This window comes from Tympanuchus pallidicinctus, unplaced genomic scaffold, assembly GCF_026119805.1.
Source record: "Tympanuchus pallidicinctus isolate F22 unplaced genomic scaffold, pur_lepc_1.0 scaffold4, whole genome shotgun sequence".
Lineage (NCBI taxonomy): Eukaryota > Metazoa > Chordata > Aves > Galliformes > Phasianidae > Tympanuchus > Tympanuchus pallidicinctus.
The window spans coordinates 46,992,203-47,005,902 of NW_026294758.1; the positions used below are offsets into that span (position 1 = coordinate 46,992,203).

The window sequence follows — 13,700 nt, forward strand, 5'->3', positions numbered from 1 at the left end:
GTGTCGGACAGTCTCTGGAGCACCTACTGCTAAGGAAACGCAATAGATGGACTGCCGTGTCTCAGGTGCGTTCCCTAGGGGTCCCTGTGAGCACATTTTGCTGCGCGGGCCTGACCTTGGCCGGCAGCCCCATGCCCACACAGCCACTCTCGCACTCTCTGTCCTCAGTAGGAGAGGGTGAAGAATAAGACGGGAAATCTCCAGCGCAAACACTGACACAGGGAGCTCACTCACCAACCACCTTCCCACGCAAAACAATCTCAACGTGTAGTGAGGGTGTTTATTTTATTGCCAATTGCAAACAGCGCTGGACTGCAAGGTGCATAAAGGTTTTCCACCTCTCCCCCTCTCTCTCGCTCCTTCCCAGGCTCGCTCTCTCTCCTAAATACTCAGTGCCCGGACCTCACCTCTGCACTTGCCTCGGGACCCACAGCCGTCACAGGCGGTCCGTCACAGCTCCTCTCCTGACGCTCCTTCCTCCTAACACTTCTCCCCTGCACCCACGCGGGTAAACGCAGCGCTGCTGCTTCCCTCGGGACACATCAGCCTCCTCTGCCATGCTCTCCTCCTCAGGCTGCAGGAGCTGCAGGGGAAGCTCTGCCCCAGCTCCCGGAGCACCCCACCTCCTCCCGCTGCCCCCTCTCTGGCTCCTCCTCCTCCCGTTCCTCATCTTTCTACCACCTCAGCCTGCCCCTCCTCTCGCTCCTCCTCCTGCTCCTCCTCCCCATCCACCTCCTGCTCCTCCTCTGCTCATCTTCACTTTTGCGGGCCCGTTTCGGACACTTTTCCTCCCTCTCTCCCAACTGCCTGACCGTATCTGCTCTCCTCTTGGTGTTCCCATCTGGATACGTGGCCCCGGGGCCCCTCCAACTCACGTGCTGGGCTCACTTTTGCCCGGTGGCAGTGCCACCGCAGACGCATCCAACGCACTGCACCTGCCTTAGGGCTGCCCCGGTTTCTCCTCACAGGCCACCGTCAGCCTCCAGTGACAGCACCTGGGCACCTGCACCCCGTACACGTGCATAGGAAGGAGCACGCGTCTTGTCACATCTGAGCACCTCCTGCTCCACAGGAAGCATCCAAGCGCTCCGAGCCGTTTCGGAGAAAATGACAGCTGCTAAAACAAGGGCTGCTAAGCCAATCACTGAGCGCTCTGGTAACACGTGGCTTACCGAGTGTCACAAAATGGAGGCTCCTCCCTATGGCTTGTGGACTGAAACCAAATGGCGCCCCTGAAGCTTCACGAAATGGCGGCAGCTCACTCTGGAACGCCGACTGAAACAAAATGGCGCCTCCCAGTGTAGGTAGAGGGCAGGGATTTCCGGTCCTGGCCACTCCTGCCAGTGGGCTGGCCCAGTAGCGCTGGCACCTCCCCTTCCGTGCCCTGGCATGCACTCTGCGCAGCGCCGCAGGCTGGTAGCTGGGAAGAGCTGCAGGATGGAGGCGCCGCCTGGCGGAGCTCCACCACCCGCAGCAGCAGCAGCAGCAGCTGCACGATCCACACTGCTCGGCGTCTCACCGGCCAAGCGGTAGGGGGTGCTCGGCTGCCTATTGCGTGCAGCCAGTGTTCCTGAAACTGTGAAGTCAGTGAGGACGAGCATGGCTAGCAGTGAGTTTGGGGAGGGGGTTGGTGGCCCCTTTCTGCTTGGCCAGGAGGGCTGTTCCTGTCCTTAACCGGGACGGTGAGAGAACAAGTGTCCTGCACCCCCTGACTGTGTTTGTGCCATTGCAACTGCTGTGGCCGCGTGTGTCCCGGAGCTTCCTTTTCTCGGCATTACAAGCCCCGTAGCGGGCAAGTAAACCCAGCCGTTGCAAAAACAAATTCAGCTGGGTGAACACTCTAGTGCCCATTTTGTCCACGGGCTGCAAAGTGATGTTTGCAAGCTACGCTTCAGTGTGCCTTAAGCACACTGCAGGAGCCACCGGAGCTTTCAGCACAAAGGCTGGGGCAGGTGTAGCCACCACTTGCTTTCTGCTGCTGAGGAGCTCCTCCAACCAAAGCAGTCTTTGCTTTGTGTACCTTGCTTGATTTCAACATCCACACAGTGCAACAAAAGCATGAACTGGAAAGATCAGATGGCCCCTTTGGCGTCCACCAAAGCTTTTAGGAGTACGTGCACGTACCGTACTACTGTTGTTATCTTCATGCACGTGCGTCTATTGCCTAGTGCTGTCGTGGTTTAAGCCGGCAGACAGAAAAAACATCCCTCCCTCACTGGCCCCAGGCCAGGAGCCGGGATAAAGGAGGCAAGGTGAGGGTGCGAGGACTCCTGGGGCGGAGGGCCAGACTCAATTTTTTTTTTTATCAGGGAAAGCAAAAGCCCGGCCCGCACAACAAGGAAAACGGGCAACACAATCGCTGCTTCCCATCCGCAGGCAGGCCAATATTCAGCCACATCCAGGAACAGACGGCTCATTGCACGGAACAATCTCTTGGGAAGGCAACAGCATCCATCCCACCTTGACCCAGGCCTCCTGCTTGACACCTCCAGCTTTCCTTGCTGAGCGTGACATCCCGGCCAGTCTGGGCCGCCAGCTGTGTGGCTCTGTCTCCTGGCTGTGGCCGCTGCCAGCTTCTGCTCTGTCCCCTGCCTCCTCACGGGATGAACCGCACGAGAAGCAGAAAAGTCCTTGGCTCTGTGCAAGCACTGTTCTGCAACAGCTACAAACGTGCCTGTCTTAGGCACCCGTGTTCTCGTGAAAAGAATCCAAGCACCAGCACGCGGGAGACTCTGCAAGGCCCAGACCCTCCACCCCAGGCCAAATCACAACACTTATAGTACTGCAGTACTGCAGAGTGTCGGACAGTCTCTGGAGCACCTACTGCTAAGGAAACGCAATAGATGGACTGCCGTGTCTCAGGTGCGTTCCCTAGGGGTCCCTGTGAGCACATTTTGCTGCGCGGGCCTGACCTTGGCCGGCAGCCCCATGCCCACACAGCCACTCTCGCACTCTCTGTCCTCAGTAGGAGAGGGTGAAGAATAAGATGGGAAATCTCCAGCGCAAACACTGACACAGGGAGCTCACTCACCAACCACCTTCCCACGCAAAACAATCTCAACGTGTAGTGAGGGTGTTTATTTTATTGCCAATTGCAAACAGCGCTGGACTGCAAGGTGCATAAAGGTTTTCCACCTCTCCCCCTCTCTCTCGCTCCTTCCCAGGCTCGCTCTCTCTCCTAAATACTCAGTGCCCGGACCTCACCTCTGCACTTGCCTCGGGACCCACAGCCGTCACAGGCGGTCCGTCACAGCTCCTCTCCTGACGCTCCTTCCTCCTAACACTTCTCCCCTGCACCCACGCGGGTAAACGCAGCGCTGCTGCTTCCCTCGGGACACATCAGCCTCCTCTGCCATGCTCTCCTCCTCAGGCTGCAGGAGCTGCAGGGGAAGCTCTGCCCCAGCTCCCGGAGCACCCCACCTCCTCCCGCTGCCCCCTCTCTGGCTCCTCCTCCTCCCGTTCCTCATCTTTCTACCACCTCAGCCTGCCCCTCCTCTCGCTCCTCCTCCTGCTCCTCCTCCCCATCCACCTCCTGCTCCTCCTCTGCTCATCTTCACTTTTGCGGGCCCGTTTCGGACACTTTTCCTCCCTCTCTCCCAACTGCCTGACCGTATCTGCTCTCCTCTTGGTGTTCCCATCTGGATACGTGGCCCCGGGGCCCCTCCAACTCACGTGCTGGGCTCACTTTTGCCCGGTGGCAGTGCCACCGCAGACGCATCCAACGCACTGCACCTGCCTTAGGGCTGCCCCGGTTTCTCCTCACAGGCCACCGTCAGCCTCCAGTGACAGCACCTGGGCACCTGCACCCCGTACACGTGCATAGGAAGGAGCACGCGTCTTGTCACATCTGAGCACCTCCTGCTCCACAGGAAGCATCCAAGCGCTCCGAGCCGTTTCGGAGAAAATGACAGCTGCTAAAACAAGGGCTGCTAAGCCAATCACTGAGCGCTCTGGTAACACGTGGCTTACCGAGTGTCACAAAATGGAGGCTCCTCCCTATGGCTTGTGGACTGAAACCAAATGGCGCCCCTGAAGCTTCACGAAATGGCGGCAGCTCACTCTGGAACGCCGACTGAAACAAAATGGCGCCTCCCAGTGTAGGTAGAGGGCAGGGATTTCCGGTCCTGGCCACTCCTGCCAGTGGGCTGGCCCAGTAGCGCTGGCACCTCCCCTTCCGTGCCCTGGCATGCACTCTGCGCAGCGCCGCAGGCTGGTAGCTGGGAAGAGCTGCAGGATGGAGGCGCCGCCTGGCGGAGCTCCACCACCCGCAGCAGCAGCAGCAGCAGCTGCACGATCCACACTGCTCGGCGTCTCACCGGCCAAGCGGTAGGGGGTGCTCGGCTGCCTATTGCGTGCAGCCAGTGTTCCTGAAACTGTGAAGTCAGTGAGGACGAGCACGGCTAGCAGTGAGTTTGGGGAGGGGGTTGGTGGCCCCTTTCTGCTTGGCCAGGAGGGCTGTTCCTGTCCTTAACCGGGACGGTGAGAGAACAAGTGTCCTGCACCCCCTGACTGTGTTTGTGCCATTGCAACTGCTGTGGCCGCGTGTGTCCCGGAGCTTCCTTTTCTCGGCATTACAAGCCCCGTAGCGGGCAAGTAAACCCAGCCGTTGCAAAAACAAATTCAGCTGGGTGAACACTCTAGTGCCCATTTTGTCCACGGGCTGCAAAGTGATGTTTGCAAGCTACGCTTCAGTGTGCCTTAAGCACACTGCAGGAGCCACCGGAGCTTTCAGCACAAAGGCTGGGGCAGGTGTAGCCACCACTTGCTTTCTGCTGCTGAGGAGCTCCTCCAACCAAAGCAGTCTTTGCTTTGTGTACCTTGCTTGATTTCAACATCCACACAGTGCAACAAAAGCATGAACTGGAAAGATCAGATGGCCCCTTTGGCGTCCACCAAAGCTTTTAGGAGTACGTGCACGTACCGTACTACTGTTGTTATCTTCATGCACGTGCGTCTATTGCCTAGTGCTGTCGTGGTTTAAGCCGGCAGACAGAAAAAACATCCCTCCCTCACTGGCCCCAGGCCAGGAGCCGGGATAAAGGAGGCAAGGTGAGGGTGCGAGGACTCCTGGGGCGGAGGGCCAGACTCAATTTTTTTTTTTATCAGGGAAAGCAAAAGCCCGGCCCGCACAACAAGGAAAACGGGCAACACAATCGCTGCTTCCCATCCGCAGGCAGGCCAATATTCAGCCACATCCAGGAACAGACGGCTCATTGCACGGAACAATCTCTTGGGAAGGCAACAGCATCCATCCCACCTTGACCCAGGCCTCCTGCTTGACACCTCCAGCTTTCCTTGCTGAGCGTGACATCCCGGCCAGTCTGGGCCGCCAGCTGTGTGGCTCTGTCTCCTGGCTGTGGCCGCTGCCAGCTTCTGCTCTGTCCCCTGCCTCCTCACGGGATGAACCGCACGAGAAGCAGAAAAGTCCTTGGCTCTGTGCAAGCACTGTTCTGCAACAGCTACAAACGTGCCTGTCTTAGGCACCCGTGTTCTCGTGAAAAGAATCCAAGCACCAGCACGCGGGAGACTCTGCAAGGCCCAGACCCTCCACCCCAGGCCAAATCACAACACTTATAGTACTGCAGTACTGCAGAGTGTCGGACAGTCTCTGGAGCACCTACTGCTAAGGAAACGCAATAGATGGACTGCCGTGTCTCAGGTGCGTTCCCTAGGTGTCCGTGTGAGCACATTTTGCTGCGCGGGCCTGACCTTGGCCGGCAGCCCCATGCCCACACAGCCACTCTCGCACTCTCTGTCCTCAGTAGGAGAGGGTGAAGAATAAGACGGGAAATCTCCAGCGCAAACACTGACACAGGGAGCTCACTCACCAACCACCTTCCCACGCAAAACAATCTCAACGTGTAGTGAGGGTGTTTATTTTATTGCCAATTGCAAACAGCGCTGGACTGCAAGGTGCATAAAGGTTTTCCACCTCTCCCCCTCTCTCTCGCTCCTTCCCAGGCTCGCTCTCTCTCCTAAATACTCAGTGCCCGGACCTCACCTCTGCACTTGCCTCGGGACCCACAGCCGTCACAGGCGGTCCGTCACAGCTCCTCTCCTGACGCTCCTTCCTCCTAACACTTCTCCCCTGCACCCACGCGGGTAAACGCAGCGCTGCTGCTTCCCTCGGGACACATCAGCCTCCTCTGCCATGCTCTCCTCCTCAGGCTGCAGGAGCTGCAGGGGAAGCTCTGCCCCAGCTCCCGGAGCACCCCACCTCCTCCCGCTGCCCCCTCTCTGGCTCCTCCTCCTCCCGTTCCTCATCTTTCTACCACCTCAGCCTGCCCCTCCTCTCGCTCCTCCTCCTGCTCCTCCTCCCCATCCACCTCCTGCTCCTCCTCTGCTCATCTTCACTTTTGCGGGCCCGTTTCGGACACTTTTCCTCCCTCTCTCCCAACTGCCTGACCGTTTCTGCTCTCCTCTTGGTGTTCCCATCTGGATACGTGGCCCCGGGGCCCCTCCAACTCACGTGCTGGGCTCACTTTTGCCCGGTGGCAGTGCCACCGCAGACGCATCCAACGCACTGCACCTGCCTTAGGGCTGCCCCGGTTTCTCCTCACAGGCCACCGTCAGCCTCCAGTGACAGCACCTGGGCACCTGCACCCCGTACACGTGCATAGGAAGGAGCACGCGTCTTGTCACATCTGAGCACCTCCTGCTCCACAGGAAGCATCCAAGCGCTCCGAGCCGTTTCGGAGAAAATGACAGCTGCTAAAACAAGGGCTGCTAAGCCAATCACTGAGCGCTCTGGTAACACGTGGCTTACCGAGTGTCACAAAATGGAGGCTCCTCCCTATGGCTTGTGGACTGAAACCAAATGGCGCCCCTGAAGCTTCACGAAATGGCGGCAGCTCACTCTGGAACGCCGACTGAAACAAAATGGCGCCTCCCAGTGTAGGTAGAGGGCAGGGATTTCCGGTCCTGGCCACTCCTGCCAGTGGGCTGGCCCAGTAGCGCTGGCACCTCCCCTTCCGTGCCCTGGCATGCACTCTGCGCAGCGCCGCAGGCTGGTAGCTGGGAAGAGCTGCAGGATGGAGGCGCCGCCTGGCGGAGCTCCACCACCCGCAGCAGCAGCAGCAGCAGCTGCACGATCCACACTGCTCGGCGTCTCACCGGCCAAGCGGTAGGGGGTGCTCGGCTGCCTATTGCGTGCAGCCAGTGTTCCTGAAACTGTGAAGTCAGTGAGGACGAGCACGGCTAGCAGTGAGTTTGGGGAGGGGGTTGGTGGCCCCTTTCTGCTTGGCCAGGAGGGCTGTTCCTGTCCTTAACCGGGACGGTGAGAGAACAAGTGTCCTGCACCCCCTGACTGTGTTTGTGCCATTGCAACTGCTGTGGCCGCGTGTGTCCCGGAGCTTCCTTTTCTCGGCATTACAAGCCCCGTAGCGGGCAAGTAAACCCAGCCGTTGCAAAAACAAATTCAGCTGGGTGAACACTCTAGTGCCCATTTTGTCCACGGGCTGCAAAGTGATGTTTGCAAGCTACGCTTCAGTGTGCCTTAAGCACACTGCAGGAGCCACCGGAGCTTTCAGCACAAAGGCTGGGGCAGGTGTAGCCACCACTTGCTTTCTGCTGCTGAGGAGCTCCTCCAACCAAAGCAGTCTTTGCTTTGTGTACCTTGCTTGATTTCAACATCCACACAGTGCAACAAAAGCATGAACTGGAAAGATCAGATGGCCCCTTTGGCGTCCACCAAAGCTTTTAGGAGTACGTGCACGTACCGTACTACTGTTGTTATCTTCATGCACGTGCGTCTATTGCCTAGTGCTGTCGTGGTTTAAGCCGGCAGACAGAAAAAACATCCCTCCCTCACTGGCCCCAGGCCAGGAGCCGGGATAAAGGAGGCAAGGTGAGGGTGTGTGGACTCCTGGGGCGGAGGGCCAGACTCAATTTTTTTTTTTATCAGGGAAAGCAAAAGCCCGGCCCGCACAACAAGGAAAACGGGCAACACAATCGCTGCTTCCCATCCGCAGGCAGGCCAATATTCAGCCACATCCAGGAACAGACGGCTCATTGCACGGAACAATCTCTTGGGAAGGCAACAGCATCCATCCCACCTTGACCCAGGCCTCCTGCTTGACACCTCCAGCTTTCCTTGCTGAGCGTGACATCCCGGCCAGTCTGGGCCGCCAGCTGTGTGGCTCTGTCTCCTGGCTGTGGCCGCTGCCAGCTTCTGCTCTGTCCCCTGCCTCCTCACGGGATGAACCGCACGAGAAGCAGAAAAGTCCTTGGCTCTGTGCAAGCACTGTTCTGCAACAGCTACAAACGTGCCTGTCTTAGGCACCCGTGTTCTCGTGAAAAGAATCCAAGCACCAGCACGCGGGAGACTCTGCAAGGCCCAGACCCTCCACCCCAGGCCAAATCACAACACTTATAGTACTGCAGTACTGCAGAGTGTCGGACAGTCTCTGGAGCACCTACTGCTAAGGAAACGCAATAGATGGACTGCCGTGTCTCAGGTGCGTTCCCTAGGTGTCCCTGTGAGCACATTTTGCTGCGCGGGCCTGACCTTGGCCGGCAGCCCCATGCCCACACAGCCACTCTCGCACTCTCTGTCCTCAGTAGGAGAGGGTGAAGAATAAGACGGGAAATCTCCAGCGCAAACACTGACACAGGGAGCTCACTCACCAACCACCTTCCCACGCAAAACAATCTCAACGTGTAGTGAGGGTGTTTATTTTATTGCCAATTGCAAACAGCGCTGGACTGCAAGGTGCATAAAGGTTTTCCACCTCTCCCCCTCTCTCTCGCTCCTTCCCAGGCTCGCTCTCTCTCCTAAATACTCAGTGCCCGGACCTCACCTCTGCACTTGCCTCGGGACCCACAGCCGTCACAGGCGGTCCGTCACAGCTCCTCTCCTGACGCTCCTTCCTCCTAACACTTCTCCCCTGCACCCACGCGGGTAAACGCAGCGCTGCTGCTTCCCTCGGGACACATCAGCCTCCTCTGCCATGCTCTCCTCCTCAGGCTGCAGGAGCTGCAGGGGAAGCTCTGCCCCAGCTCCCGGAGCACCCCACCTCCTCCCGCTGCCCCCTCTCTGGCTCCTCCTCCTCCCGTTCCTCATCTTTCTACCACCTCAGCCTGCCCCTCCTCTCGCTCCTCCTCCTGCTCCTCCTCCCCATCCACCTCCTGCTCCTCCTCTGCTCATCTTCACTTTTGCGGGCCCGTTTCGGACACTTTTCCTCCCTCTCTCCCAACTGCCTGACCGTTTCTGCTCTCCTCTTGGTGTTCCCATCTGGATACGTGGCCCCGGGGCCCCTCCAACTCACGTGCTGGGCTCACTTTTGCCCGGTGGCAGTGCCACCGCAGACGCATCCAACGCACTGCACCTGCCTTAGGGCTGCCCCGGTTTCTCCTCACAGGCCACCGTCAGCCTCCAGTGACAGCACCTGGGCACCTGCACCCCGTACACGTGCATAGGAAGGAGCACGCGTCTTGTCACATCTGAGCACCTCCTGCTCCACAGGAAGCATCCAAGCGCTCCGAGCCGTTTCGGAGAAAATGACAGCTGCTAAAACAAGGGCTGCTAAGCCAATCACTGAGCGCTCTGGTAACACGTGGCTTACCGAGTGTCACAAAATGGAGGCTCCTCCCTATGGCTTGTGGACTGAAACCAAATGGCGCCCCTGAAGCTTCACGAAATGGCGGCAGCTCACTCTGGAACGCCGACTGAAACAAAATGGCGCCTCCCAGTGTAGGTAGAGGGCAGGGATTTCCGGTCCTGGCCACTCCTGCCAGTGGGCTGGCCCAGTAGCGCTGGCACCTCCCCTTCCGTGCCCTGGCATGCACTCTGCGCAGCGCCGCAGGCTGGTAGCTGGGAAGAGCTGCAGGATGGAGGCGCCGCCTGGCGGAGCTCCACCACCCGCAGCAGCAGCAGCAGCAGCTGCACGATCCACACTGCTCGGCGTCTCACCGGCCAAGCGGTAGGGGGTGCTCGGCTGCCTATTGCGTGCAGCCAGTGTTCCTGAAACTGTGAAGTCAGTGAGGACGAGCACGGCTAGCAGTGAGTTTGGGGAGGGGGTTGGTGGCCCCTTTCTGCTTGGCCAGGAGGGCTGTTCCTGTCCTTAACCGGGACGGTGAGAGAACAAGTGTCCTGCACCCCCTGACTGTGTTTGTGCCATTGCAACTGCTGTGGCCGCGTGTGTCCCGGAGCTTCCTTTTCTCGGCATTACAAGCCCCGTAGCGGGCAAGTAAACCCAGCCGTTGCAAAAACAAATTCAGCTGGGTGAACACTCTAGTGCCCATTTTGTCCACGGGCTGCAAAGTGATGTTTGCAAGCTACGCTTCAGTGTGCCTTAAGCACACTGCAGGAGCCACCGGAGCTTTCAGCACAAAGGCTGGGGCAGGTGTAGCCACCACTTGCTTTCTGCTGCTGAGGAGCTCCTCCAACCAAAGCAGTCTTTGCTTTGTGTACCTTGCTTGATTTCAACATCCACACAGTGCAACAAAAGCATGAACTGGAAAGATCAGATGGCCCCTTTGGCGTCCACCAAAGCTTTTAGGAGTACGTGCACGTACCGTACTACTGTTGTTATCTTCATGCACGTGCGTCTATTGCCTAGTGCTGTCGTGGTTTAAGCCGGCAGACAGAAAAAACATCCCTCCCTCACTGGCCCCAGGCCAGGAGCCGGGATAAAGGAGGCAAGGTGAGGGTGTGTGGACTCCTGAGGCGGAGGGCCAGACTCAATTTTTTTTTTTATCAGGGAAAGCAAAAGCCCGGCCCGCACAACAAGGAAAACGGGCAACACAATCGCTGCTTCCCATCCGCAGGCAGGCCAATATTCAGCCACATCCAGGAACAGACGGCTCATTGCACGGAACAATCTCTTGGGAAGGCAACAGCATCCATCCCACCTTGACCCAGGCCTCCTGCTTGACACCTCCAGCTTTCCTTGCTGAGCGTGACATCCCGGCCAGTCTGGGCCGCCAGCTGTGTGGCTCTGTCTCCTGGCTGTGGCCGCTGCCAGCTTCTGCTCTGTCCCCTGCCTCCTCACGGGATGAACCGCACGAGAAGCAGAAAAGTCCTTGGCTCTGTGCAAGCACTGTTCTGCAACAGCTACAAACGTGCCTGTCTTAGGCACCCGTGTTCTCGTGAAAAGAATCCAAGCACCAGCACGCGGGAGACTCTGCAAGGCCCAGACCCTCCACCCCAGGCCAAATCACAACACTTATAGTACTGCAGTACTGCAGAGTGTCGGACAGTCTCTGGAGCACCTACTGCTAAGGAAACGCAATAGATGGACTGCCGTGTCTCAGGTGCGTTCCCTAGGTGTCCGTGTGAGCACATTTTGCTGCGCGGGCCTGACCTTGGCCGGCAGCCCCATGCCCACACAGCCACTCTCGCACTCTCTGTCCTCAGTAGGAGAGGGTGAAGAATAAGACGGGAAATCTCCAGCGCAAACACTGACACAGGGAGCTCACTCACCAACCACCTTCCCACGCAAAACAATCTCAACGTGTAGTGAGGGTGTTTATTTTATTGCCAATTGCAAACAGCGCTGGACTGCAAGGTGCATAAAGGTTTTCCACCTCTCCCCCTCTCTCTCGCTCCTTCCCAGGCTCGCTCTCTCTCCTAAATACTCAGTGCCCGGACCTCACCTCTGCACTTGCCTCGGGACCCACAGCCGTCACAGGCGGTCCGTCACAGCTCCTCTCCTGACGCTCCTTCCTCCTAACACTTCTCCCCTGCACCCACGCGGGTAAACGCAGCGCTGCTGCTTCCCTCGGGACACATCAGCCTCCTCTGCCATGCTCTCCTCCTCAGGCTGCAGGAGCTGCAGGGGAAGCTCTGCCCCAGCTCCCGGAGCACCCCACCTCCTCCCGCTGCCCCCTCTCTGGCTCCTCCTCCTCCCGTTCCTCATCTTTCTACCACCTCAGCCTGCCCCTCCTCTCGCTCCTCCTCCTGCTCCTCCTCCCCATCCACCTCCTGCTCCTCCTCTGCTCATCTTCACTTTTGCGGGCCCGTTTCGGACACTTTTCCTCCCTCTCTCCCAACTGCCTGACCGTTTCTGCTCTCCTCTTGGTGTTCCCATCTGGATACGTGGCCCCGGGGCCCCTCCAACTCACGTGCTGGGCTCACTTTTGCCCGGTGGCAGTGCCACCGCAGACGCATCCAACGCACTGCACCTGCCTTAGGGCTGCCCCGGTTTCTCCTCACAGGCCACCGTCAGCCTCCAGTGACAGCACCTGGGCACCTGCACCCCGTACACGTGCATAGGAAGGAGCACGCGTCTTGTCACATCTGAGCACCTCCTGCTCCACAGGAAGCATCCAAGCGCTCCGAGCCGTTTCGGAGAAAATGACAGCTGCTAAAACAAGGGCTGCTAAGCCAATCACTGAGCGCTCTGGTAACACGTGGCTTACCGAGTGTCACAAAATGGAGGCTCCTCCCTATGGCTTGTGGACTGAAACCAAATGGCGCCCCTGAAGCTTCACGAAATGGCGGCAGCTCACTCTGGAACGCCGACTGAAACAAAATGGCGCCTCCCAGTGTAGGTAGAGGGCAGGGATTTCCGGTCCTGGCCACTCCTGCCAGTGGGCTGGCCCAGTAGCGCTGGCACCTCCCCTTCCGTGCCCTGGCATGCACTCTGCGCAGCGCCGCAGGCTGGTAGCTGGGAAGAGCTGCAGGATGGAGGCGCCGCCTGGCGGAGCTCCACCACCCGCAGCAGCAGCAGCAGCAGCTGCACGATCCACACTGCTCGGCGTCTCACCGGCCAAGCGGTAGGGGGTGCTCGGCTGCCTATTGCGTGCAGCCAGTGTTCCTGAAACTGTGAAGTCAGTGAGGACGAGCACGGCTAGCAGTGAGTTTGGGGAGGGGGTTGGTGGCCCCTTTCTGCTTGGCCAGGAGGGCTGTTCCTGTCCTTAACCGGGACGGTGAGAGAACAAGTGTCCTGCACCCCCTGACTGTGTTTGTGCCATTGCAACTGCTGTGGCCGCGTGTGTCCCGGAGCTTCCTTTTCTCGGCATTACAAGCCCCGTAGCGGGCAAGTAAACCCAGCCGTTGCAAAAACAAATTCAGCTGGGTGAACACTCTAGTGCCCATTTTGTCCACGGGCTGCAAAGTGATGTTTGCAAGCTACGCTTCAGTGTGCCTTAAGCACACTGCAGGAGCCACCGGAGCTTTCAGCACAAAGGCTGGGGCAGGTGTAGCCACCACTTGCTTTCTGCTGCTGAGGAGCTCCTCCAACCAAAGCAGTCTTTGCTTTGTGTACCTTGCTTGATTTCAACATCCACACAGTGCAACAAAAGCATGAACTGGAAAGATCAGATGGCCCCTTTGGCGTCCACCAAAGCTTTTAGGAGTACGTGCACGTACCGTACTACTGTTGTTATCTTCATGCACGTGCGTCTATTGCCTAGTGCTGTCGTGGTTTAAGCCGGCAGACAGAAAAAACATCCCTCCCTCACTGGCCCCAGGCCAGGAGCCGGGATAAAGGAGGCAAGGTGAGGGTGTGTGGACTCCTGAGGCGGAGGGCCAGACTCAATTTTTTTTTTTATCAGGGAAAGCAAAAGCCCGGCCCGCACAACAAGGAAAACGGGCAACACAATCGCTGCTTCCCATCCGCAGGCAGGCCAATATTCAGCCACATCCAGGAACAGACGGCTCATTGCACGGAACAATCTCTTGGGAAGGCAACAGCATCCATCCCACCTTGACCCAGGCCTCCTGCTTGACACCTCCAGCTTTCCTTGCTGAGCGTGAC

At 58.4% G+C, this 13,700-nt stretch overlaps 1 long non-coding RNA gene across 39 annotated transcripts in view; it reads right to left on the reverse strand.

Annotated features, from left to right (window-relative positions):
• Positions 1–266: 266 nt before the first annotated feature.
• Positions 267–13,700, reverse strand: part of LOC128089570 (uncharacterized) — a 28,404-nt gene continuing 14,970 nt past the window's right edge. For 5 of the 39 annotated variants that reach the window (XR_008210579.1, XR_008210597.1, XR_008210591.1 and 2 more), the window contains one exon: positions 5,855–6,302. This is a non-coding gene — a long non-coding RNA (uncharacterized LOC128089570). Of the gene's footprint in view, positions 1,385–3,063; positions 4,182–5,854; positions 6,979–8,651; positions 9,776–11,448; positions 12,573–13,700 lie in introns of those variants that run through there. The other 34 variants (XR_008210581.1, XR_008210599.1, XR_008210596.1 and 31 more) reach the window with 9 other exon arrangements.